The sequence below is a fragment of the Mercenaria mercenaria genome, chromosome 11 (assembly GCF_021730395.1).
Source record: "Mercenaria mercenaria strain notata chromosome 11, MADL_Memer_1, whole genome shotgun sequence".
NCBI lineage: Eukaryota > Metazoa > Mollusca > Bivalvia > Venerida > Veneridae > Mercenaria > Mercenaria mercenaria.
This window is the reverse complement of record NC_069371.1, coordinates 25,220,573-25,246,003: the sequence shown is the minus strand read 5'-3', so window position 1 is coordinate 25,246,003 and position 25,431 is coordinate 25,220,573. Positions and strand designations below refer to the sequence as shown.

Sequence of the window (25,431 nt, the reverse complement as noted above, 5' to 3'; positions counted from 1 at the left end):
TTCTTCATTGTTTCGTGTGTACGTGTAGTTCCTAGAAAAAAAATTAAGTAAAGAAATTAGTTATATTGAAAAAAAGCTTATTTCAAATCTTGAAAACATAAACTGCAAACTATTGCAGACTAATAGAGTCAGGTACACGTAATAGTTTGTTTATACAGCAGTATAAATTCGGTTAAAAATAACGCTTTCCTGGTATAGTCAAACACTTTTTTAATGAATAGATGCGTAGATTGAGGACCTGGTGGACATTATTTCTAGTGTGTATTTTACATAAGATAAGACACTTTTGATACTTATATTCGTATGTTTTCATGTTATTCATGCGAAAACGAAAGTATTCGGACCTGTTAGAAAACGGCGGCAATATGAGGATACTTGACTGCAAGTGACTTGTATTTCACTGAATAATATTCAAAACTACTGCATTTGTTTTTGTTTTTTTTTTAATATTTACACTATCAATATTGTTTTTATAAAATCGCACATTGAGAACTGTTTTTAAAAGACGTGCATTCCAGCAGGAAAAAAACACACACTATACCTTATTAAAAAGACCTATACAATATATTGTAGGATATGAAATACTTTAAAGATTGCAACTATAATATAATATGATTAGAATTTACGGAACATCAAATCGTTGATCAAAACAAGAATAACACAGTGACATATAAGATAACTGAGAATATGTTGTTGAAGCATAAAAATATATTGATTATATAATGTATTTGCTCGATAAAGTTTGTGTCATAAAAAGATCATTTTAGATCGATTCTAAATATCAAATTGTCAACAAAATGATTCGAGACAGAATAAATTAGAAAATGTGTAACATATGTATCTGATTAAAGTATTTTAATGTTCTATTTATTCTCGTAAGGCATATTAATACTAACGTTTGATTCAAACGCAAAGACAAAATGTTACTGTCGTGTCGCCTTTACTTTACTCTTCATATTTGATTAATAAAAAAAAGCACAAATGTTTCTCCAAGTGTTTTTAAACGTGAGGTCTAACATTCTGAGCAGAAACTATGTATCGTTTAATACTTATTATATGTTGTGAATTGATAAAAATACAACGTACCTCTTTCTTTATTCTCAGTCAATGATTTTGTCGGTGAATATAGAGTCATTAAAAGTGTATTCCAAATTTAGTTTAGTGCAAGGTGAACAAACATATTAGGTCCGAAAACTGCCTCTGTAATCACCTAGTACGCGTCTACGAAAATATTTTGTTATTTGATATTCTTCTCCAGCAGCTTCGCTTGTGCCAATACATATGTTTAGTATACGATCGCCTGTACGTAATTTTGCATCAACAGACACAAATGCACTATTTTGTATGTAAGTGAAACAAATTAATATCAGACCGGTATGCCAAATTTAAGCGTGAAAGACTTATTGTACCCCCGACAACAAAGCTGTAAGGTGGGTATACTGGTTTCAGGTTGTCTGTCTGTCTGTCCGTCCGTCCGTCCGTCCGTCTGTCCGTAGACACAATCTTGTGCGCACCATCTCTCCTCATCCCCTTGACACAATTAAATGAAACTTCACACAAGTGATCAGCAACAACAATAGTTGTGCATGGGGCATGTGAGGTTCTTTCAGAAAAAAACTGCATTGTTACGGGACAATGTTTTTTGTTACTATACTAGATACATAGACACAATCTTGTGCGCACCATCTCTCCTCATCCCCTTGACAAAATTTAATGAAACTTCACACAAGTGATCAGTAACAACAGTAGTTGTGCATGGGGCATGTTACATGTAGGTTCTTTCAACAATAAAAATTGCTGAGTTATGTGACTTTGTTTCTTGTTAACATACTATGTACACACAGTCTGCATATGCAATCTTGTGCGCGCCTAATCTTCCGAACCCTTGCACACAATTTAATGAAACTTCACACAAGTGATCAGTACCAACCCTAGTTGTGCATGGTGCATGTTACGTTCTTTCATATAAATATTCTGCATAGTTATGGGACTTTGGTTTTTGTTAATATACTGTATACATACAGTCTATATACATACAGTCCACATAATTATGGAATCTTGTGTGCGTCAGATTGCAATGTACTGTGTCAGTGCATGGAGGGGTACATTCATCACCTTTAGTGATAGCTCTAGTTATAAAAGAAGTTCTACTCTGGCATAGTTGCATGAGGACATTCGTGTTAAAAGTTAAGGCAACATAAAACATGCATCTAGTTTCGTTATTGCAGACATTTGATACTAATTAAGTTAAAATTACCTAAATGTAGAAAGAGTCACAATTTAATCTATACCTTAGGGATAAAATGGAATTTTTCACTACGGCATCACGATCTGATAGTAAACATTCATAATAAAATTATAAAATGCCTATATAAAGAATGGTATTGACAAAATCACAATGATTAGGTAAGTCAGTACTATATATACAGCACATGTACGTACTTGTTTATGAGAAAATAATGTGAACTTTAGTCAGTCAGTGAAAGTAGCTTATAAGCTTGTCGTCATGCGAGTAAACGTAAAATATTGGCAGAACTAAAGACACGCATAATTTAATATCTAACTCGTGTTATTTCGATTCTTATATGACCTTTATCAAACAGAAAATAAAATATAGTAGAGCTCTTCCTTGGTCGCAACAAAAATATTGACGTCATCGCCAGTTAACGTGGCGTTATTTAACATTAGCGTAACAAACAGAAACAAACATATTAGAATATTTTAACTGAATGTGAAATACCAGCGTGAAAATGATTTTCCAGCTTAGGAAAAACTGCTAGATAAATACCTAAAACAGATTAGTTAGTATTAGTTATGCAACTTATCCTCGACAGCCAAAGTGTTATTCAAATGTAATCAATTTTTTTTCGGACAAAAAACGCTTTATTTACGTTATGTACGGCATTTCTTTATTTCGCAAAAGCAATCTTTTAGAGTTAAATAAAACAGTTGAAAATATCACCCTTTATCTGAAATCTGAGAAATATGATTATGATATTAATCTAAGTTTCAACGACTAAGTCATTATTTAAAAAAAATCATACTGGATTTTGGCAGATATTCTAAAACAAGCGCCTTTGCATGACCAAAAGTAAATAACAGAGATCAAATGATACCCCTTGTAATGGAATACCAAAGAATTGTAATACTTTCTTAATTTCAATATAGCTTAAGACGAAGATAATCCATTTTTTCTTGCATTTTGTTTCTCTAGTGGGTGATCTTGCTGTAATGTAGACATTAGATCTAAAACGATTGCATGACTTGGTAAAATTAGCATAACCAATTGATCTCAGACGTGACTGAATGTATTAGTTTCTCATGCAAACCTTTTACTTCAAGTGTAAGGATGCAATCAACTTATCGTTAACTTTGCAACGAAATTCCTATTTTCTTTCGAAAATGTAATCTGTCCTTTTGTGTGTAAAGAAAGGGTAGAAACAATAACTAACAGTAATATAAGTTATACAAATAGTAACAGCATTTCGTTTATTTGAAAACAAATAAACGAATACATATATAGAGATACACTGCTTCAACTCTACTCATACACTTGAATAGCACATCTGATGTTCCCATGAGAGCGAGGTAGATTTGGATATGCAGAGAAACTCTTTACAAATGCAGTAACATGAAAACGCTTTGTATATCATAACTGAGTGATGCTAGCTACAAACTATTGCATGCACTTTACGCTTTACGATGAGTTAATTTCAACAAGAGGACCATGATGGTCCTGAATCGCTCACTTGTCCCCACATGACCCAGTTTTGAACTGAGTATGACGCCGTTGTTTCTATTATTGACATAGTGACCTAGTTCTTGAGCTCATGTAACCCAGTTTTGAACTTGACCTAGATATCATCAAGATAAAAATTCTGACCAATTTTCATGAAGATTCATTGAAAAATATGGCCTCTAGAGAGGTCAAAAGGTTTTTCTATTATTTGACCAAATGACCTAGTTTTTGAAGGCACGTGACCCAGTTTCAAATCTGACCTAGAAATCATCAAGATAAACATTCAGACCAACTTTCATCCAGATCCCATGATAAATATGGCCTCTAGAGAGGTCACAAGGTTTTGTTATTATTTGACCTACTGACCTCTATTTTCAGACCTACTGACCTAGTTTTATACCGCACGTAACCCAGTTTCAAACTTGACCTAGATATCATCAAGATAACATTCTAATTATTTTTCATAAAGATCCCATGAAAAATGTGACCTTTAGGGAGGTCACAAGGTTTTAATATTATTTGACCTACTGACCTAGTTTTTGTAGGCATGTAATCCAGTTTCAAACTTGACCTAGATATCATCAAGATAAACATTCTAGCTAATTTTCATGAAGTTCCATTGAAAAGTATGGCCTCTAGAGAGGTCACAATATTTTACTATTTTTAGATCTACTGACCTAGTTTTGGACCGCACGTGACCCAGTTTCAAATTTGACCTAGATATCATCAAGATGAACATTCTGACTAATTTTCATAAAGATCCCATAAAAAATGTGACCTCTAGGGTGGTCACAAGCAAAAGTTTACCTCAAACTTTTTTAAATAAAAGTGTGTTCATCACATCAAATGCTTGAAATAGATTCAAACTTTGTCCTTCGGAATCCCTCGAAAATCAAAATAGAGCAAAGGACAGAATTGCAATGTATGATCTCGTAAAAGATTCAAATTACTTTGCTTATGTATGAGTAGCCTAGAGAGACATGGGACTAATCGTAAACTTCAATATACTTTATATTATATTTTTAGCTAGATTTGAAAACCAAACCAAACGATAACATGGAAACTGAAATATGATAAAATGAATTACAATGGTACTGAACAGCCTTATATTTTTATAACAGTTTGACGTATACGCGCTGCAAGTTTATTGTATCAAAAATATATTGGAAGACATATCAAACTCACGAATAGTGCGATGACCTGTATTGTATTGTTAAACTGATCGGTTTGATATTGATTGAGGAAATAAATTGTGTTGCATCGCTAAGATCAAGATGGCAAAACATTGTCCAATTTCTACGATTCGTCCTAAAGATTAATTTTTGGCGTTTCTTTTAGTTCTGTCAACATATAACAAGGTTATGAACGCTTAATAAAGGAACATTGAAATCCATTCTGTTTGGTAAGACACTGATTGATTTTTTCTAATTAGAAGATTAAGACAGTCAGACGTTTGCTTAGAATGTATAACTAGAGGCGCTGTATTAACGATATATCAACTACGATCATGGCGAAATCTTTTGGAAACCAACTCTATGCAAATTTCTGACTATATTTTGTCAAAATGTCAAAACTGTTTTAAATCTTTTTACATAAAACGTTACGTTTGCTCTCGTTCTTTGACGATGATTTGAATATCAGCTTTGCTTAAAATAAGCTTCAGCTCCAGTACTAAACCTTGCAGAAACAATCACGCTCAACGGCCCTCCTTTTCTCACGTTCATTTTCACGTTTACTTAATATGTAGCACAACCGTTAATGCCAGTGCAGAATATAGCTTCAAAAAGTAACAACGTATCTCCAAATCGGTGTAAACAATTTCTTATACAGCTTCAACAAACTTGACATTCCTTTTTTGAGTTTTACACTGTAGAATTGATGTACCATTGAATTAAAAATTGCCATTTTCCTAAACTGTTCTGATGTCGCTTTTCAATTTTTCGTGAATAAGCTAAGGATGTTTTTCAAGAAAGCCACAACTGATTTGTTTCCTGTCTCAACATTTATGTAGCCCGCCCGCTTAGCTCAGTAGGGAGAGCGTCGGACTACGGATCGACGGGTCGCGAGTTCGATCCCCGGGCGGGGCGTATGTTCTCCGTGACGATTTGATAAAAGACATCGTGTCTGAAATCATTCGTCCTCCACCTCTGATAATTCATGTGGGGAAGTTGGCAGTTACTTGCGGAGAACAGGTTTGTACTGGTACAGAATCCAGGAACACTGGTTAGGTTAACTGCCCGCCGTTACATGACTGAAATACTGTTGAAAAACGGCGTTAAACCCAAAACAAACAAACAAACAACATTTATGCAATACCGACATTAACAGGAAACGTACGTGAAATGAAACGACAGGTCACTATTACAGTTTCGAAAGAATACAAACAAGACATACAACCGATTTTTGTTAATTTAAGAGAGAACATCAACATCACATTTGTTTATGTAAATGCAAAACTTAAATCAAAGATGTGTATTTCTTTATGCGAAAACTGGTCGAAAATTCTGACAATTTAATAGAACTGTCTACAAATGTAAGCGCACAAAGATTTTATCTAACTCCTACAGAATACTATATGTACATATTTGACAGTAGATTTGCGTTATATGCACGTGTACAAATAGTAAGAAAAGAGGGGCATTGAGATAGTGCATTACATTTATTTTATAGTTTACCAGCAATGTATCCTCTAGTGCATTTCTTCAAAATGTTTTAAGTTGAGAAACAATTGAAAAAAACTTCTATACACTGTCAGGTAGAAACAATATTTAAGACAAACATGTGTAATACAAATTTAAAACAAAGAGTGTGTTTGTTATATAGCTGCATTATTGTGAAAATATACCTCCGTAATATATCGAAATATAGCACAGCACGAACATCTAAGATCAATGATACCACACACAACATGTGCTTGAAATTCTGAAACGGTAAGAGCAGTTATTTCAAAAATGCTCATTGAACTGCCTTTTAATGTAATACATGCATGTGAATAAAGAAATGATACTACCATTTCTTACGGAAGGTCGGTGGTTCTACCCAGGTGCCCGCGCGTGATGAAATAATGAACGGAGGGGCACCTGGGGTCTTCCTCCATCATCAAAGCTGGAAAGTCGCCATATGACCTAAAATGTGTCGGTGCGACGTTAAACAGAACACACAAAAAACTAACATTTCGTTTAATTGATTTTATTTTGTATCTTAAAATGTTCCATGATGTTAATGAAGATTTTTTTCTGTGTTTCATGTCTTAACTACTTATTCCACACGAAAACGTTTATGTTGGAATAAGCTCAACTCCAAAGTTAAAATGACCAGCCTATATGTGCAACTATACCTAAAAGTGAACATCTTGTAAGTTGAAATTTGAAACCTGATCGGCCAAATCGTTAAACCGTGGAAAAAACACGGCCCTATAACAGACAAGCAATAAGTTGTAACTCATCATCCTAGAATTAATTCTTACTTTTAAATTTCTCTAATCGGCCTATTGGAAGGAAGGATAAACAAACTAACAGATTAGAATCTTCTGTAAATTCAAGGAGGAGATATGAGTATTATGATATTACGCATCTGATTTTTTCTGGTTAGATATGTATTTTACGAAACGAATGTAGGCTGCGTCCCCATTTTGCTCATGGAAATTTATCTCATAACCTAACACACGTTAATATAAAAACTATATATTAAAAGCTTGCTTTTTGGTATCATAACAAAAATTCAAACCGCTTTCGCTTTGCTGTTTTTTTTTCGCCTTATGCACTTCATATACTTCAAGTTATCGGCAGTACCTCATCAGAACATTCACTTAGATCTTAGAGTAGTGGCTAAATTCCTGAGTTTTCTGTCTAAAGAAGTACTTCTTTATTTACGTTCTTCGTACGAAAGGGGTAATTGATTTCTATATCGCTTGTTTCCGAGAGTACTTTATATCTCGTTCGTATAGTTCTCTACATAAAAATGTTCAAGACTTTAATAAGCATGCAGTTAAACGAAACCAAATTGAAAACTTGTATCAGCGCATATCTGGAATACTCATTAATACTCTTAGATAAATTATCTAAGCTCATCAGTCACAAAGTTATCTTGGTTGCATTATGTGTACCTAGGGATTTAAAGGCAAGCACCGCTGCATGACATTAACAGCATCGGCAAAACTCTGCACGATATGTCAATTGCCGTGCATCAGATAAAAAATTAAAATGCCTGTATGAAAAATGATTTCGACAAAACGTCAATAAATATTGTAATCAATTTAACATAGTTTCCTCTCGTATGAAGGTCATGTTGTTTTATAAAATAGAAAAAGTGTTGATTCCATAAGCCGACCAACACACTAACAGCACTAGGACGTACATTACGTTGGAATATCATCCCAGGAAATGCAGATAGTACTTACTTAAGAAATCTGTGAACAGTAGCTATAGCTTTTTTATTCGTCAGAATACGAGGAAGCAGGAAATACCCGCATAAGTAAATAGCAAATACTACATGAGCATGAAACATGAGCGTTATAGAAACTTTCTAAACCTTAGTGTAAAACTGCTAAAATGGTAAGATAAATACGTTTCAGCACTTAATCGGTAGTTCATAATTTTACATACCAAATAAACGGAGTTTTGAAGTTTTGACAGTAGCATACGTGTGTAATTACTCATTGTTCTTCAGTTGCTAAATTATTCAAACAAAAAAAGCACGAGAAAGTGAATTTGGAATATGACTACCATGCAGCTGAAAATCGTGAAACTATTAGACTCCAAACATTGGTGTTGGTTGGGATTGGTGTTGCGTACATTTGATTGTCATTGCCGATACAGCGGATACGCAGATGTATTTGGCTTTTAAAACGTGAACTTCTCATGTAAATAAAAAGAGATATTCCGTGTTTAGTTAAAATGCCAAGCATGTTTTTGTATGTGTGTAACGTTGCTGTCTTTAATGACTAGTGTCTTCGAGTTTCGCTCGGGTACTGGTGCTGGCTTGCGTTAGGGTGGTAGTTTTACCGAGGTTCACAGGGACAATAATAAATTCAAAATTTTAGTCAAAATAGCATTGTTTCATCTATGTTTTGGCAGAGATTAAAAAGCGCGATGCATAATTGAGAATTGATATCACTGACTCAATGAAAATGAAAACTCCCTATGACTGAATACTAACGAAATGCAAAATTATCTTAATTTCTATATAGCGTAGGGTAGGTAACATCCATTTGTTCTTGCATATTGTCTCTCTAGTGGTTAGTCTAGCAAAAGTGTAGATATCAGGGGTCATAATGAGTGCAAGATCGAGTAAAATTAGCATATATATTTGAGCTCAGATGTGGTATAAGTGATCAATTTCTGATGACAGTCTCTTAGTTAAAGATATATAACTATACACTAATAGTCCAATCGGTAACTCATTTACCTACGGGTTTATTGACCGGTTAAGATACGGGCATACTGTACAAGTTCTTTAAAATGGTCAGTCACAATTGAGCAACATTTTAATATAATATGATATTCTTCAGTTTTCGTATATTCTGGAAGGGATTTATTTATTAAGAAACAAAAAGATGCATTACACAGAGTTAGAATCCTACTCAAAATGTATATTTTATTACTTTTAATAAAAAATTGTAATTACCTCCCTCTAATATAAAAGAATTTAATAAAACGGACTATTTCTTTAGGTTTCAAAATAATTTCTAATCTTATATTAACAAAGACAAAGTTTAAAAACAGCATGTAGCTTTGGGATGCATCTATTTTAATCTACTTTGGTTGCGAATCCGAGAAAGGCAAAGAAAGGTAATAAAAAATTATAATCTTGTAGTTCTAATGAGTTTTGGCAAAATATATACTTGGCAATGCAAATCATTATCAAATTTAACGCGTATAGTCAAATTATTCCTTAGGTAAAATATGTTTAATAGATGTATACTTATGCTACAACAACGGTAGGAAAATCAAATTATTAGAAATACTCCCAGTGAAAATCTTACATGTATTAAAACATCAATGAACACAAATAAAGGTTATTATCTAGTTGTTACAGTTTAACCACATCCATTTGTTGACCAAAATCTGATCAACCACCTTTGATGGTGAAAGTTTAAGTGCCGATGACAGGTTATGTAATTTAAGATCTGATGAAAATAAGACTGAAATTTCAATTTGTAATCGATATTATTTCCCAGTAATCGAACTTTTTGCTCAATTTAAGTTTTCATTAGCAAATCGCATCGTTGAATTGTTTCCGGCTAATAAGTATTGATGCTTAGACAAGTAGATGGTAAATTCTTCTTCTTATTATTATTATTATTATAATACCAGATTTATATAGCGCCCTTTTCATGATCAATTTCACGTTCAAAGGCGCTTTACATTGTTCGAATGCAGCCACACATGGCGCATAATTCATCCTCTACTAGTACCGACACAGAGCGATCGGACCAGACGGACAGAGTGAGACAAAGCCCCCACGACAGAGAGACCAGAAATCAGATACAGGATTGTCCGGCTAACTTAGCCTAGCTCGTTGCGAATAGACAGTCTGGTTCTTTAACGTGCCTAGTGTATAGCACTGATACACGCAAGAATTGCCTGGGTTCCTGACCAGTACACCTCTAGCTGGGTGGGAAACACTGAAAAGCGTTTCTGAAAATTTCCGAGTAGCTGCCGGGGATCGAACCCCCAACCTCAGGATTGGAAGGCCAGTGTGCAAACCACTGAGCTATCCGTCCACCCTTATAAGTGACTGTTAAGAAGTGCACGGAACTCTATGCGACATAAACAAATTCTAGATATAAGATGAAATAAAAGATTAGATACAGAATATCAACGCTGTTTCTGTACTGAATGCAACTTCTAACAAAAAAAAAATAAATAAAAAGATTAAAAAAGACGTGGAAGTCATCGCTAATCGAATAGACTGTACAGTACGTTGAATGTGAAATTTAGAAACCGCTGTTTTCAAGTACACATGACTTTGAAAATTCTAAACAACATTTAAAATCGTAGGCATAAAGTATAAAATACAACGTACCTCTTATCTTTTTTTGCAGTCAAAGATTTCCAAAAGACGGTCGGTGATTGTTATAAATCTTTAACAAATATTGAAGAAGTTCTATCAGTGTTAAATAGACTGGACTCCAGATTTTGGATTAAACCTACCTTTCTTTTAAATAAAAAGGTTGGTCATTTTACGAACATTTGAACATTTATTTCTTAATTTAAAAAATGCTAAATCTAGAAAGATACATATCTGTTTCGGAAACCGAACCCTGGTTACATCGGCGATTAAACATTGCCATACCATCTTGACCAGTATACTTCGACGGAATTCTCTTAAATAACGACCAACTAATTAAGGCAGTTTACCGTTTGTACCCTGTGACAATTAAGCCTTGTGAATTGTCAGTAACTAAGTTAAAAAATATAGACATATTTTTCTTATATCTCAGATTTCCCTTTTTTCTTTGTTGAAGTGTGATTTGGAGGTCAGTCCCCTTAAATAAACAATATGTCCAAAACAACTTACGTTTGTTATTTCATATTCCGCACCAATATATGAACATGTACAAGCCTTAAAATGTGTAATTAATAAGAATATAAATTACGACACCGTGCACTGATATAAACAACATTCTATATATAATTAACAGCCAGCTGTTTCCGTGTTAAAGACATCTGTACTATTCAGTATGATGAAAAATAATTTAATATCAGTAACAACAACAACAGCAACAATAGTAAGCAAAAACGACCTATACATTCCTCTTGCTAATGAACATTGTACAATAATATCAAATCTCTTTTGTGCAACATGCGTTTAAATACGTAAAATTAATATTTCAAACCCCTAGTAGATATACTTCCTTTAAGTTTTCACATGTATTCAATTGCACTTTGTTATAGCAGGTGCTGACAACCACTTTTCAAATATTTTCAAATTTTAAATTATTTTGACACAAGTTTGATTCCCACGTATGCCACTATATCTTCCAGTATAAGTAGAAAAACAATGTGAAGAGTTTCTAAAACAACTGAAAAAAAATCATTATTTAGTTCTGATACATGGTTAAAACATATTCAGCGTTTAAAATCTTGAATAGTATTCTAGTTGTACTACCATACAAATCCTGTATACATTGATCTCTTAACCTTTTTTGCAACAATGGATTATAATTTACATTCGGCGCTATATTGTTCCAAAATGCTCACATCATAGTTGTTCTAAAAGACATAGTTTGACCAATGTGCACGTCTCAGCGAATTGGCATTGTTACATTGGGCTTTAAAAATCTCAGTTATGATAGATTCAGGACTAGTCATAAGGTTCAATCAATATATTAAAACTCTTCTTTGAAAAGGTTTTGAGAGAAAATGCCGTCAAAATTCCCCAAACACTGTCAAATTTGCGTTTTGCAATTTTACAACGAGTACCAAGTTAAATATAAAGCGTTATAATTCAGGCAGTTTAACTCCGGTACACCGAAAAAAATGCTTTTCAATTTTAATTGGATAAAAGTATGAAAAAACGACTAATTCTCATGTGTTTCAATCTTTTTGCTGTAGTATTTTATTTCTTCGCAAAAACACGAGGGCGCAGTCGTGAGAATTATAAACCCATGGTCATCACATGACACAAACTGAATTCCAGGTTAAATATAGTTTATTTTTAACTTCTACTTCCACTTTCAAAATGTTGAAAGCAAAGCTCTGATTGTCTGGTGGAAAGGTTGAATGAACGTGACTCTCTATGGCTTGTCCCCAGATCCAGCTGTACGTAACATCAATAGATGATTTCAATAAGATTGAATATTGGCTGTTATAATCTATATAAAGTCTAAATTTTCTGAAAAATAACATTTTTAGAAACTAACCAGCAGTTCAGTATAACAGCAAAACAAAAACAAGGTTTGCAATCCTAAATGCAAAATGCATAACATTTTGAGGTTCTCAATCGAATTGCAAACTGCAAGCAGTTTACATTTTGCAATTCATACTGACAAAATATATATATATGAAAAAAGCGTAACGTTGGTCAGTTTTGTTTCGGCTGAGTCTAATTACGTACAAAACATATTTTTGTTATAATAGGAAGCTTCGTATGGGAAGACATATAAATGAAAACAAGAGGATTTAACTCTTCTTGAAATACTAATTACTGATATGAAATACTTAAACATAAACCAGCTACCAAAAAGTTGTAATAGGAACTTCGAATGCATGACAATTAGTCATAAACCTGATACAAACATTGATATTTCAATTTTGATAGTTTAGTACATATGTTAAAATTACGGAGATAACTATACAAAAAAAACATCGTACCTCTTACTCGGTTTACAATTATTTTATTTATATTTCTTCTACAAGTTTCTTTGAATTCGGAAATGTCAAAAGTTCGAAAATATTCCACGCTTGATAACAGCTAATCTTAAGAATCAAATTAAATAAATGGGTGAGAAACTGTCAAAGCAATACTTTTCCTATTTACGAGAAAAAATGACTGCTATTTTGCTCCTGTTCCAGCCAGAATACTTATTATTATTAAATAAATAATTTACGGTTTATTGTAAGTAACGTTTCTGTTTTGTTGACAGCTGTGTCTGTGTAAGACATAATTTTATTACTTACTTCGTATATTTGAATATATTTTAGCATCATACAGAGTAAGAGAACAAAGTACCATAGTGATAAAGTTGCAAGAGGACATTCGAGGAATCGAGTATTGCTGCTTTAGAATTATTCGAAAGTTGAACATAGATACATACAATTAATATAATTAATCGCAAGATCTGATGCAGTGTACTATAATGTCTTAGAATCAACGTAGATACTAATACACATTTGATTGTTTGTTTTGATAAGTACTACGTCTATATGACTTTCTTACATCAAATAGTTCAGATGGTCATCAGGTGTCCCTGTGAACCTCGGTAAAACTACCACCCTTACGCAAGCCAGCACCAGTACCCGAGCGCAACCCGAAGACACTAGTCATTAAAGACAGCAACGTTACACACATACAAAAACATGCTTGGCATTTTAACTAAACATGGAATATCTCTTTTTATCTACATGAGAATTTCACGTTTTAAAAGCCAAATCCATCTGCCTATCCGATGTATCGGCAATGGCACATCAAATGTACGCAACACCAGTCCCTACCAACACCAATATTTGGAGTCTAATAGTTTCACGATTTTCAGCTGCATGGTAGTCATATTCCAAATTCACATTCTCGTGCTTTTGTTGTTTGAATAATTTAGCGACTGAAGAAACGATGAATGATTACATACGTATGCTACTGTCAAAACATATCCAAAAATAGTGATTCGTACCTATCTGATAATGCATTATTGAGCAGAAAACATGCTGACCAATTGGATACTTTGACATTTTATCAGTATGCTGTATTAAAGCTTGTCTAGCATTGTATTAACAGACTAAGAGAAATGTTTGCTTATTATTAGGACAACAAAGATCTCAATTAATGAATGATGAGTACAAAATATTGGAAATTCGACATCAGTCATTCCGTCTTTATGTATTAAACGTTAGATGATTACTACGATCACCTCATATCTGAGGGTATTTTTTTCCGATGTTTTTGATTTATTATCCGGCACATAGAAGTTGCCGTATAATATAGTCTTGTTTATGATATGAATATTTACATTTACATGTATATTAAAATGTTTTAAATGCTTCTACTTCTCAGCACATATGCTTGATGTTATAAAGTAAAGTTTTTGAACTTCATTCACTATTAAATCTTTCTTTTCATAACGTGAATGTAGATAAAACAAGACCTATCACTAATGGTGATGAATACCTCCAGACAGCAGCTTATTGTTAGAAGAACAGGAGTATTGAAAATATGATACATCGCATTTGTATATTGTACAGGTAGAAAATGTAGAAAAATGTATACAAAATGCTGTGTACTATTGTATAAGATCTCCAAATTTCATTGATGTACATTAAAAAGAAGAAAGTATGCCAGTAGGTCCAATTCAAGGTCACAGCAAGTCAGTTTTGAGATGTGTGTTCAAAACTGTACAAATGGTCAAACTTTTATGGCAATATGGTTAAAAAGAAGGAAGTAGGTAAGTAGGTCAAGGTCATGATCAAGGGACAATGTATTCACTAAGGGTTATCAGCTAGTTACACTTAACAGCATATGAAATATGTTAGAAATTATTGAAGCTTTTTTCCAATGTAACTCTATTCATATTTGAAACAAATAAAGGGCCATGACTACCTGAAAAATCATTCGAATGGAACGTGCTTTGCACATGCACAACTACACTTGGTACCGATGATAATAACAAGGTTTGATAAAAGTCTGACATGCAATGACTGGGAAATAGCGCGGAAAAAATATTTATATATACACATGAAGAGCCACAAGTCAGTGAAAAATCACCCAAATGAAACGCGCTTCGCACATTCACATGGTTTGATGGAAATCTGGCAAATAATTGCTGAGAAATAGCGCGGACAAATTCCATCTACAGACGGACGGTGGACCGATGGTCGGAGTGGAATCCACCATTACATCCAGGTACTAGTATCTGGGTGTATAATCAAAGATAAATAGAAACTTCCTTATCGGTGTTTGGTGACATGTGTGCAAAAGATACAAACAACCCTTTTTATTACTTACATGATCGATAAGCCAAAAAATCTGTGTATCTAACAAACTGACGGAAATCTCGGATTTTGATGTACTACGAATAATATGTTTGCCATAGGCACACGTAAATAAATACCTCACGAAAACAATATAAAAATACCGTAGCTATGATACAATCTAATTGTTGTGTTCTGTTTGAAAAAGCGATTAATGATAGTGATTGAAAAAAAGTAGAACTCAAGGTTATGTCGTTTTGCACTTAATGGAAAGACAAATTCAAGTGTCCAGTCCTGCACACTTATAAAGTTTGATTTATATTCATCGTACGAATATTGTGTCGAAAGTCTACAGCAATTTAACAGGCTGGGGAACACTCCCGATCGAGCTATAATAGCTCGTTCGGGCTATAATAGCCCCTTCGGGCTATATTACAACGAATGAAAACCTGCTAAATGGCCCGCTTTTCATACTTATCCGAAATATCGAATAAAACCGGAAACTATGCCACTTATACTTTCAGTATGGAACCTAAAACTGTAACTTTTTTAAACATTCAGTCCCGACGGGAATGAGAAATTTTGGGTTAAAAAACACAGATTTTGAGAATTACCTACGAAAATGTTCCGTTTCTGCATAAAAATACGATTTCTGTAGGAGATCTTTTCGCACACTGCAACTCTTCAATTTTGGAGGAAATTTCGCTTAAAGGTTACGTAAGTAAATGTTTTGGGTGCTCATATGTTTTAAAATCTAATTTTAAAATATGTAAAATCGGATATTTAAAAAAAATATATAAATATATTTTAAAGCTTATATGTCACGTGATGTTTTTAGCACGAGTATTTCGTTGTTCCTGTATCTGTAAACATCACAGAGGGCAATTGCTGGAATATAATATTATGGCTGTAAGTTGTACTTTAATCTTTGAAATATTTTTATATATTACCATTGATATAATATAGCACAGATTATAAAGATATCTATAACATTTCTATTCGTCTTCGTTATCATCTGACTCCTCTTCCATTTCTGAAAAATGAATGAAAATGTCTTAATGCTTAGTCACAATTCATACAACATACTCTTTATATAATGAATGACTGCATAGTTTTGGAAATAAAATCTTACAAAAAGATCTATAATATTTTTTACAATTAGAAAACCAAAGGAAACAACCCAGGCAATAATGTTCATGGCCAACCTTCACGTGCCAAGAATCACCACAAGGGACATATCAGTATGGAGTATTTAAATGACCCCCTTAAGAGGTCACAAACTCTAAGTAAAAGAAGGGCTACCATCTTTAGTAAGGTAATAAAGTATTACCATCATCACTTTCTACATTCGTTGCATTTTCTAGAGCGACCACAACCTCTTTATAAAACATCAGCATATCGTCTTTCTTTTTCACTAAGATAAAATAAGTTGTATTTAAACATTACAAATCAATAAAACATAACCTTATGTGATATTTTAAAACAATATATCTCCCATTATAGTGACAAATAACATTTTCTTTTATTTTAACAAGACGTCTTGTAGGCGTCAAAGAATATTAAATTTATTTTCATTTTCTTTCTTTCAGATGGAACAATTATCAAAACTGACCAAGACAGAGTTTGTGGTTAGATGGAAAACCCCGACTGGTAGCAGTGGAATTTTCAAGTCAGATGGAAAAGAAGCAAAACATGCAGAAAATGGTACTATTTGAGATTTTTATAGAAAATTTATCTATGACAAACATGTAATCACTTACTTAATATAGTTCAGTATGTTCGGGTCAATTCATTTTAAAACATTTCTTTTTTTAAACATTGATTTTAAAAAATTCATAACATGCTTAGAAAGTTCGATTATTAAAACTATGAACTTGTGTGTTTGATTTTTATCTCCATTGACTTTAAATAATGATGCCTCACACAATTTATCTCACCTGAGCAATCCTCAGTTGAGTTTTAATGACCGTTCGATGTCCGGCGTCCGTCATCTGTCGTCTGTTTGTCTGTCTGTCAACATTTAGATAGTGTATGCGATAGAGGCTGTATTTTTCACCTGATCTTCATTAAGTTTTGTTAGAAAATGGGTCAAAAACTTGGTCACTGTGTCAAATCAAACAAAAACCTTGTGTATGCAATAGGGGCTGCATTTTACACGCTCAGTAGTTTTTTTAAGAAATTTGATCAGAATGTTAGTCTGATTGAAATGTAGGAGAAGTATGAATATGGGTCATGTTGGGTCAAAAATTAGGCCAACCGATCAAATGTTATGTACGCAATAGGGGCTGCATTTTACACTGGATATTTATAAAAATTTAGTCAGAATTATTGCATTCATGAAATAAAGTAAATTTATAATATGGGTTAACTAGGGTCAGAAACTAGGTCACTAGGCAAAATAAAATAAGAAGTATGTGTATTCAATAGAGACTGTATTTTTTAATGATCTTAATAAAATTTGCTCAGAATGATTGCTTTGATGAAATAAGGTCACGTTTGAATATGGTTCATCTGGAGTAAAAAAACTAGGTGGTTAGGACAAATGAAAGGAAAATGTTTTGTGCATATACTTGCAGATTATTTAAGACATAAACATAAATTTAGATAATTATATACTTCTATAATATGAATTTCCGTACGTACAATATGTACATATATTATACTAAGCTAGCCATATAATTGACGTTACGGCATCAAAGCATGTTTATGAAAAGTGCAGAATAACCTTAAAATTACATTTTTATAGGAGACATAGCAGTACAGAATGAAACTATGTCAGATCAATCCCCATCATCTTCAGCAGCTGAGCAAGCCCCAACATCAGACATACTACCCGTCAATGATCCTCAACCGGTCTTGGGAAACGAAGAAGCTAAATATCCAGAACCTCCAATGGAACCTAATCTTCAAGATCTGGACAATAATGATGCCCAAGGAATAAAATCTAAATGTGACATTTGCCACAAGAAAAGTGTCGGGAAGAAGAATGATGTATGGCTTAATTGCGAATACAGAAAAGGGTGCGATTATTGGGTCCACACATTATGTGTAGGAATAGTGGTTAAACGCGACAGTGATCTTGATGGTGTTAATTTTTTCTGTCCCGAGCACATTCGGAAATTTATGAAATAAATTAATAAGAATAATTTTACCTTTTATCTTCTGCCACTGACCCTCTAAGACGAATGCTTCATCTGTGTGACCGTGGATTTGTATGTCACTAATAGCCTGTTCAATGATTTCACTTATCTGTAATTTTGTTTTTTTTCTAATGTCGTGAAATTTAGTTCTATCCAATGGAGTAGTAAAAACGGGCGTTAAGGAAACACCTTTTCCATGTAATCCTCCTTTGATCAATTCATTGTAATAATCATTTATATTCGTGTTGCATTGTCTCTCAAATGAAACAAGTGTTTTATCTAAATTTTCACCAGATACAGATATATGGCAACTGAAACGATATTACATTATTTTATACATTTATTTATTTAAAGTAAGTGTATTATTAAATACTACTGAAAAAAAAAGAACAATAATTGTTCTACTATTGACAATTTTTTTATTTATTTATAATTGAAACGTTACTTCCGTTTGTTCTTTTATGGAATATTTAAGTAAAATCTGATTATTGACATACATATTATAAATAATCGAATACATTAATTTCTATTAACTCCCTTTATTATTCTACCTATAAAAGTGCATGTGAAATATAAAATTTAACCGTATGATACCTATGCAATTATTCATTACAAATTTTTTGACAACGATTTCATCATCATGTTTAAAAACATAAAGCGTTATGAATGTTTAATAGGTATATAATATTAAGAAATACTTAATATTGAAAATAACATTATGAATGAAGTATACCTATTTTCATCTGCTGTATTGCTAATATATCCTGAAGCTCGAAGTTTCACACGCCATTCTAATATTTCCTTTTCTATATCTCTCTGATATACCCCTTTAGATTCTTCGTTCATTCCGGTTTCTTTGAAGGTGTTTTCTCTAATCTGCATCAAAAAAAATAAATCAAAAATTTTATATAATGTTATTGATATGTTTTGTAACACTTAAATATTACTAGGATATTTAATTTTACAAATAAATGTATATGGAAAGTGTGATGTTTATTTTCGTACAATGTGTTTCGCTATATCATTTCTGTTTATAATTAGTAATATTGTCAAGCAATCAAATGACGATATAAAAAAAATAGTCTTACCTTATCAAGCAAGTCCAAATTTCTGCAAACTTGCAACCAATGCTGGTGCTGTGGTATTCCAGGTGGCAACCGGCGCTTTGATTTACCATTAATTGCCTCTAGAACAAAATCACCACCTTCGCCTTTGCTTTCATGGCCAGACACAGAGAAAGATTCAGTTTTTTCCAAAAAATCTTTTACTTCCTGTGGAGCTAATGTTCTTATTTTAAGGTCTCTATATACTATTTCCTGGTAATATGTATGATTGAAGCCATAAAATAGTTTAATGAACTTACTTTTACCTGCTATAATAAATTTTGAGTTATTTCTACGAACTCCTGACCTGAAAACAAATACTGCTAAAACGATATTGAAAGTTGCATCGCAAAAAAACCGGAAATTTTTGTCTTTACTAATGGATATGTATTGGTACAGTCCAGTGACAGATGGAGTTTGACGTTCATTGGTACAATACTTTATAAATGTTGTCAATATTTCATCTACAGTACCTTGAAGAAATATATTAAGAATCATCCATGCTTTGTGATGTTCTGTACAACTCTTGCAACAGATCAGGGCACGCGGCGAACGATATCCTAACATTTTGGCTAAGTCTTGTAGACATACATCCCATAAAGTTTGAAACAAGCCTTTACTGCATTCATTTCCATATGACCATGTCCAGGTATGAGGCTATAACACACTAAATAGTAGTTGTTCTTTATTCTATATAATATGGACCTGTTTTCAATGGCCACAGCACACACCATGACCGATTTTAAATGTCTGTTACTTACATTTTCTTGAAGAATATTGTCAGTGCGAAATAAAAATTAGAAGAAAATTACATGTAAAGTTTGATGCAAAAGAAATAATTTCACTCAAACTCACAAAATACAAAATCAGCTAGAAAATCAGACGCCAAATTATAGTGGTGGTGTATGATCCAAGTTTCCATATATTGCACTTTTTGTAATTACACTTTTCACTTAATAGTACTATTTTTAATGATTTGACAAGCTTACCATCAATTTTTTCCTGCACCTCATCATAATTTCGCCTTTCAGTAATGACCTTTTCTAGTCTGTCTGCCAGAAAACTGTTGCGTATACTATCGAAATTACGTTCGACCCTTTTCAGCGCTTCCATAAATCTTTCTATAGTGGCATTGCCATTTGGTACATATAGCCATTGTCTGGGACTATTATTAGCATCATTCTGTATGGAGGTTGTTATTTTTGGAAAAATGTTTAATACCATGGTAATAACAGAGGCGGTGGTCTAATGTCCAAATGTAACACGCCAGTTTCTGGCAATTGTCTGGTTGTTATCAAAAAAAGATATAATGTCACCTTGAGTATTTGTTTGTAACGGTTGTGAAGCTATTGAATTCAATCATTTTTTAATTTAAAAGTATTGTAGCTGCCGCAAGGGTGCTGTCGGCTGTTCATTTGGCCAACAAGTTTGCTACCACTTATATAATACGCAATCAGATTATTACAAAAAGGGAAGGGGGCAACATAAGTCAGCCTCCTGGCTTTATAGACACTATCAACTGCACTGGCAATACATGCTTCCTTTTTAATATTTTTTGCAGATAAACACCCTGCTGATGACATCAAGAAACGAATCAACACATTGTTTCTCTGTTGTAGCCATTTTGAGATAGAAAAAGAGGTCAAATTAGACGGGGTTTTATAATCAGAAGTTGTATTGAGAACATCTATGTCAATATCCTTGCATATACGTGACCCTATTGCCTCAGCAATGTCACCAATCTCATTGATACTTAAATCCCCCGAAGAAATAGCTGTTATAATGTCACCTAGAAAGCCATTCTTTCTTTTACAACTTTCTTCAGGGATAAGAGTTTCTTGCACAAAGTCAATACATTTTTGGCATATAGCAGTACAATTTCTTGGTACTAGGTCTTTCGTTTTCATAAAATTCAAAATATCTGCTTTTACTTTCTTATTACTTATTTTATGGAGGTAACTTGATTCACCACCGCTAAATATACTATGTTTTCTACATGAACAAGAGCCTGGCATCTTCAATGCTTTTCAAGGTTATTCATATAAACAAACCCGTGCATTCTGGGGTATCATATAAAACAAACGAATTATTTTTTACTATATTAGTATATATTTACATGTTAACCTGTAGAGTAAAGCAAGCTTTCATTTTAGCTTAAAATACGTTGCAATCAACATTTGGCCAGTCCCTGTACACTAATTAATTAAAACAAAAGATTTTCGTTTAAATTGATCAAAAATGTAGGTAACCGTCAAGCGGATCTCCTCAAAAATTGAAGAGTTGCAGTGTGCGGAAAGATCTCCTACAGAAATCGTATTTTTTATGCAGAAACGGTACATTTTCGTAGGTAATTCTCAAAATCTGTGTTTTTAACCCAATATTTCTCATTCCCGTCGGGACTGAATGTTGAAAAAACTTACAGTTTTAGGTTCCATACTGAAAGGATAAGTGGCATAGTTTCCGGTTTTATTCGATATTTCGGATAAGTATGAAAAGCGGGCCATTTAGCAGGTTTTCATTCATTGTAATATAGCCCGAAGGGGCCATTATAGCCCGAACGAGCTATTATAGCTCGATCGGGAGTGTTCCCCAGCCTGTTTAAGTGATGCAGTCCGTTTATTCTGATCTTCAGGGGTCTCCATTGGAAAATTATCGAAAATAAAAATTTGATGCTTTCTGTACGTTTCCTGCGAAGTTCTTGAAACATGTGCAGAAAGAGAAGCATCATGAAGAATAAAATAAATAACTGACCTTAAGACAGACATACACATAACATAGTTTGTAACATATCATTGTTACTGCTTCCTGCAACGCAAATAATCAAAGCTGTATTAGATAACAATAAAACTGTTTTCTATTCCATGTTGTGATTTTTAATTTTCTGAAGAATAAAAAATCCATGTTTTAATAAGTCATTTATAAGTCTATAGAGATCAAGCAAGCACAATAATAACAGTTGCAGTTTGATTGCGAATGATAGAGGTTCTAAAATCCGATCACGCCCCTAGTACCAGACAGATACACTTCCAATCATTAGAAAACCGTAATCCCATTATTTCAATGCATTTCATTTATGAACACAGGTCTGCTTGTTTAATTCCATTTAGATATTATACAAATTCATACCTTTTCAAACAACATATGTTTATATACTTTCTAAATATCATAAAAAAGATACAAACATTCTAGAGAACAACACTTCATAAATCGGTATATAATTCCTTAAAGATGTACAATCTAATCTAATCTAATCTTCTTACGCTTGCATAACTGGATATTTGAATTAATGGGCCATAGATAATAACAAAGCTATAAAATCATATCGTTAAAAAAACTGTTGATAATTCATTTAAAATAGATGATTTCCAACACAGATAACTTTTTTCGGAAATAGTAAATTCAAGTAGCTGCATGGATCTTTCGGAAAATTATATACTTGACATCCTAAATATAATCTTTATAGTACGATGAAAATCTGTAACTGATTACTTGCATAATAATACGCATATGAACAATGTTAACAATTCCGAATGTTTGGATCATTTAGGAAAAAGATAATTTAAAAAAAACACCTATGCAGACAAAAATGAGTCAGAAGTGCCGATGTCATATTGTACAAAGCACACGTCATTATCAACCTGTAAAAAAACTTAGAGAATAAGTTCTCATAAATCGTTATAAGACTCCTTAAAGATGTATCTTTCTTGTTAATGTCCTTTTCACTTGCATTCTATTAGAAAATAATTGGCAGTTATAAATGATAATCACAGACCTGTAAAATCGCAGTATTAAAAAATGTTGATAATGTATTTTAAATACATGTACATGATTTCCAACAAAGATACATTTTATCGTAAATAGTAAATTAAAACAGCCACATGAATCTTTCGGAAAATTATATTCTTGACATCCCGAGAAAATCTTTATAGCACGATTCGAATGTAGTATTTTACATATGAGAAAAGAGGAATGCGGTACCAAATATCTCTGTATTTATTTAAATTGATATTGTTTCGCACTGTGTTGCAATATTTAAACAAGTTTTACCGTGTCGTTTTTTTTTTAACATTTTGTATTTCCTCAAGCTCAAATACAGAAGAATTTCAAAGTGATACCCACTGTACAAAACGTTCGCAGAGAATTCATTATACTAATAATTTTGATAAAAGAAACCTCCAAGTTTTGGTAAACAATTATAAAACCCAAAATAGAACTGTCGAAAACATTTTTTGAGGGAGCCTCAAGTAACAGGATTTAAACGGACAGACATTTAGCTCCAACACTGGAAACCTATGACCGACCCTGTGAGGCTGTTTAAATTTATATTTTGCTCTCTGCATTTAAAATGGGACAGAAGTAAACCTACCTATATTTCTTTAACAATATATAAACAAAAGAGTAAACTTAAGGCGAAATAAAGAAACCTTACCGCATGTATTTGGGTAGTACCATTTATTATTCGAAGGGGTGTTCAGTGAAAATTTACTGACTGAATAGCGAACAGTGCAGACCACGAACAGTCTGCACGGATGTGCAGACAGATCTTGGTCTGCATTGGTCGCAAAAGCAGAATCACTTGCGACCATCATGCTAAAGGTTAAACAGCAAGAAATGGCTTATTAAATGTCCGTTGTTTTTACAATAAATCAATTATAAAATCTGGAAAGTAGATCCCTCGGAAGCATCGAAAACAATGCAAACAGTGAAAATTGCAGACTCGGTTTGATTGAGTCTGTTCATGAGCAGTAATGGAAAATGCAACACTGCCCACGCCCCCTAGCACCGGCTTAAGCAGTATTCAATCTTCGAATCTAAATGAGTTGAAATCAATGATCCCGAAGGACCAGAAAATATAACAACACTGAGATGAAGTCGGGGCGACTTTTTACGGCCGCCACACAGCACTTAACACCCGCTGTTGTGAAGTAAATAAAATCTGGAAAGTAGATCCCTCGGAAGCACCGAAAACAATGCAAACAGTGAAAATTGCAGACTCAGTTTGATTGAGTCTGTTCATGAGCAGTAATGGAAAATGCAACACTGTCCACGCCCCCTAGCACCGGCTTAAGCAGTATTCAATCTTCAAATCTAAATGAGTTGAAATCAATGATCCCGAAGGACCAGAAAATATAACAACACTGAGATGAAGTCGGGGCGACTTTTTACGGCCGCCACACAGCACTTAACACCCGCTGTATAAGTCTTGGAAAAACAGTTTAACTTACTAGAAAAAAAGAAATATAAAGAAAAGAAAAAGTTTGGTCTTAGTGCGGCTTGAAACTATGCCCTCCTGAAAAATTAGTCCAAGTAGGTTTATGGTATGAACTGAATACTCTGCAAAAGGAGGTAAGCTATTACGGGTCCATTACCTTAATATCCCCGCAATAAGGTTGAAATAATCTAATCTAATTTTCTTTAATAAATTCTGACCTCGTGTCTTCTTTACCTACAAAAATGCGCCATTTTATGTATCGCAAACCTTTTGCTCTCCTTTAAAATTTTATCGAACCAAAATACGTTCGACCTCCTGTCTCTGTGTCTGTACCATTAAAACAGAGGATAAAATCTGCCCTGCCTTGCTGCACTTGTATGTAAAAAATCGCCTTTGTACGTGTTAAACATGAATCAGGCGTCGAATGAATAATAAAATATGTAAAATATATATATAATGAGTCATGAAAGAAAACAAAATGTGTCTGTACTTAGGTGGTTTATATCATATTGATTATTTAAATAACGACTAGTCCTTTGCTACAATTATATAGAACATTTATTGAAATTTTCAGGGATATATTTGAAGTACCACAAGGGAAATTAACTGATCC

General features: G+C 33.2%; 1 protein-coding gene across 2 annotated transcripts in view; it reads right to left on the bottom strand.

Moving 5' to 3' along the window:
* Positions 1–25,431, bottom strand: part of LOC123531397 (corticotropin-releasing factor receptor 2-like) — a 331,996-nt gene that overhangs the window by 275,868 nt on the left and 30,697 nt on the right. The window contains exon 1 of one of the 2 annotated variants that reach the window (XM_045312311.2): positions 1,087–1,216. The exons of the other annotated variant lie outside the window; for it this stretch is intronic. The gene's annotated coding sequence lies outside the window, so the exon portion shown is untranslated. Of the gene's footprint in view, positions 1–1,086; positions 1,217–25,431 lie in introns of those variants that run through there. 2 annotated transcript variants of the gene reach the window in all.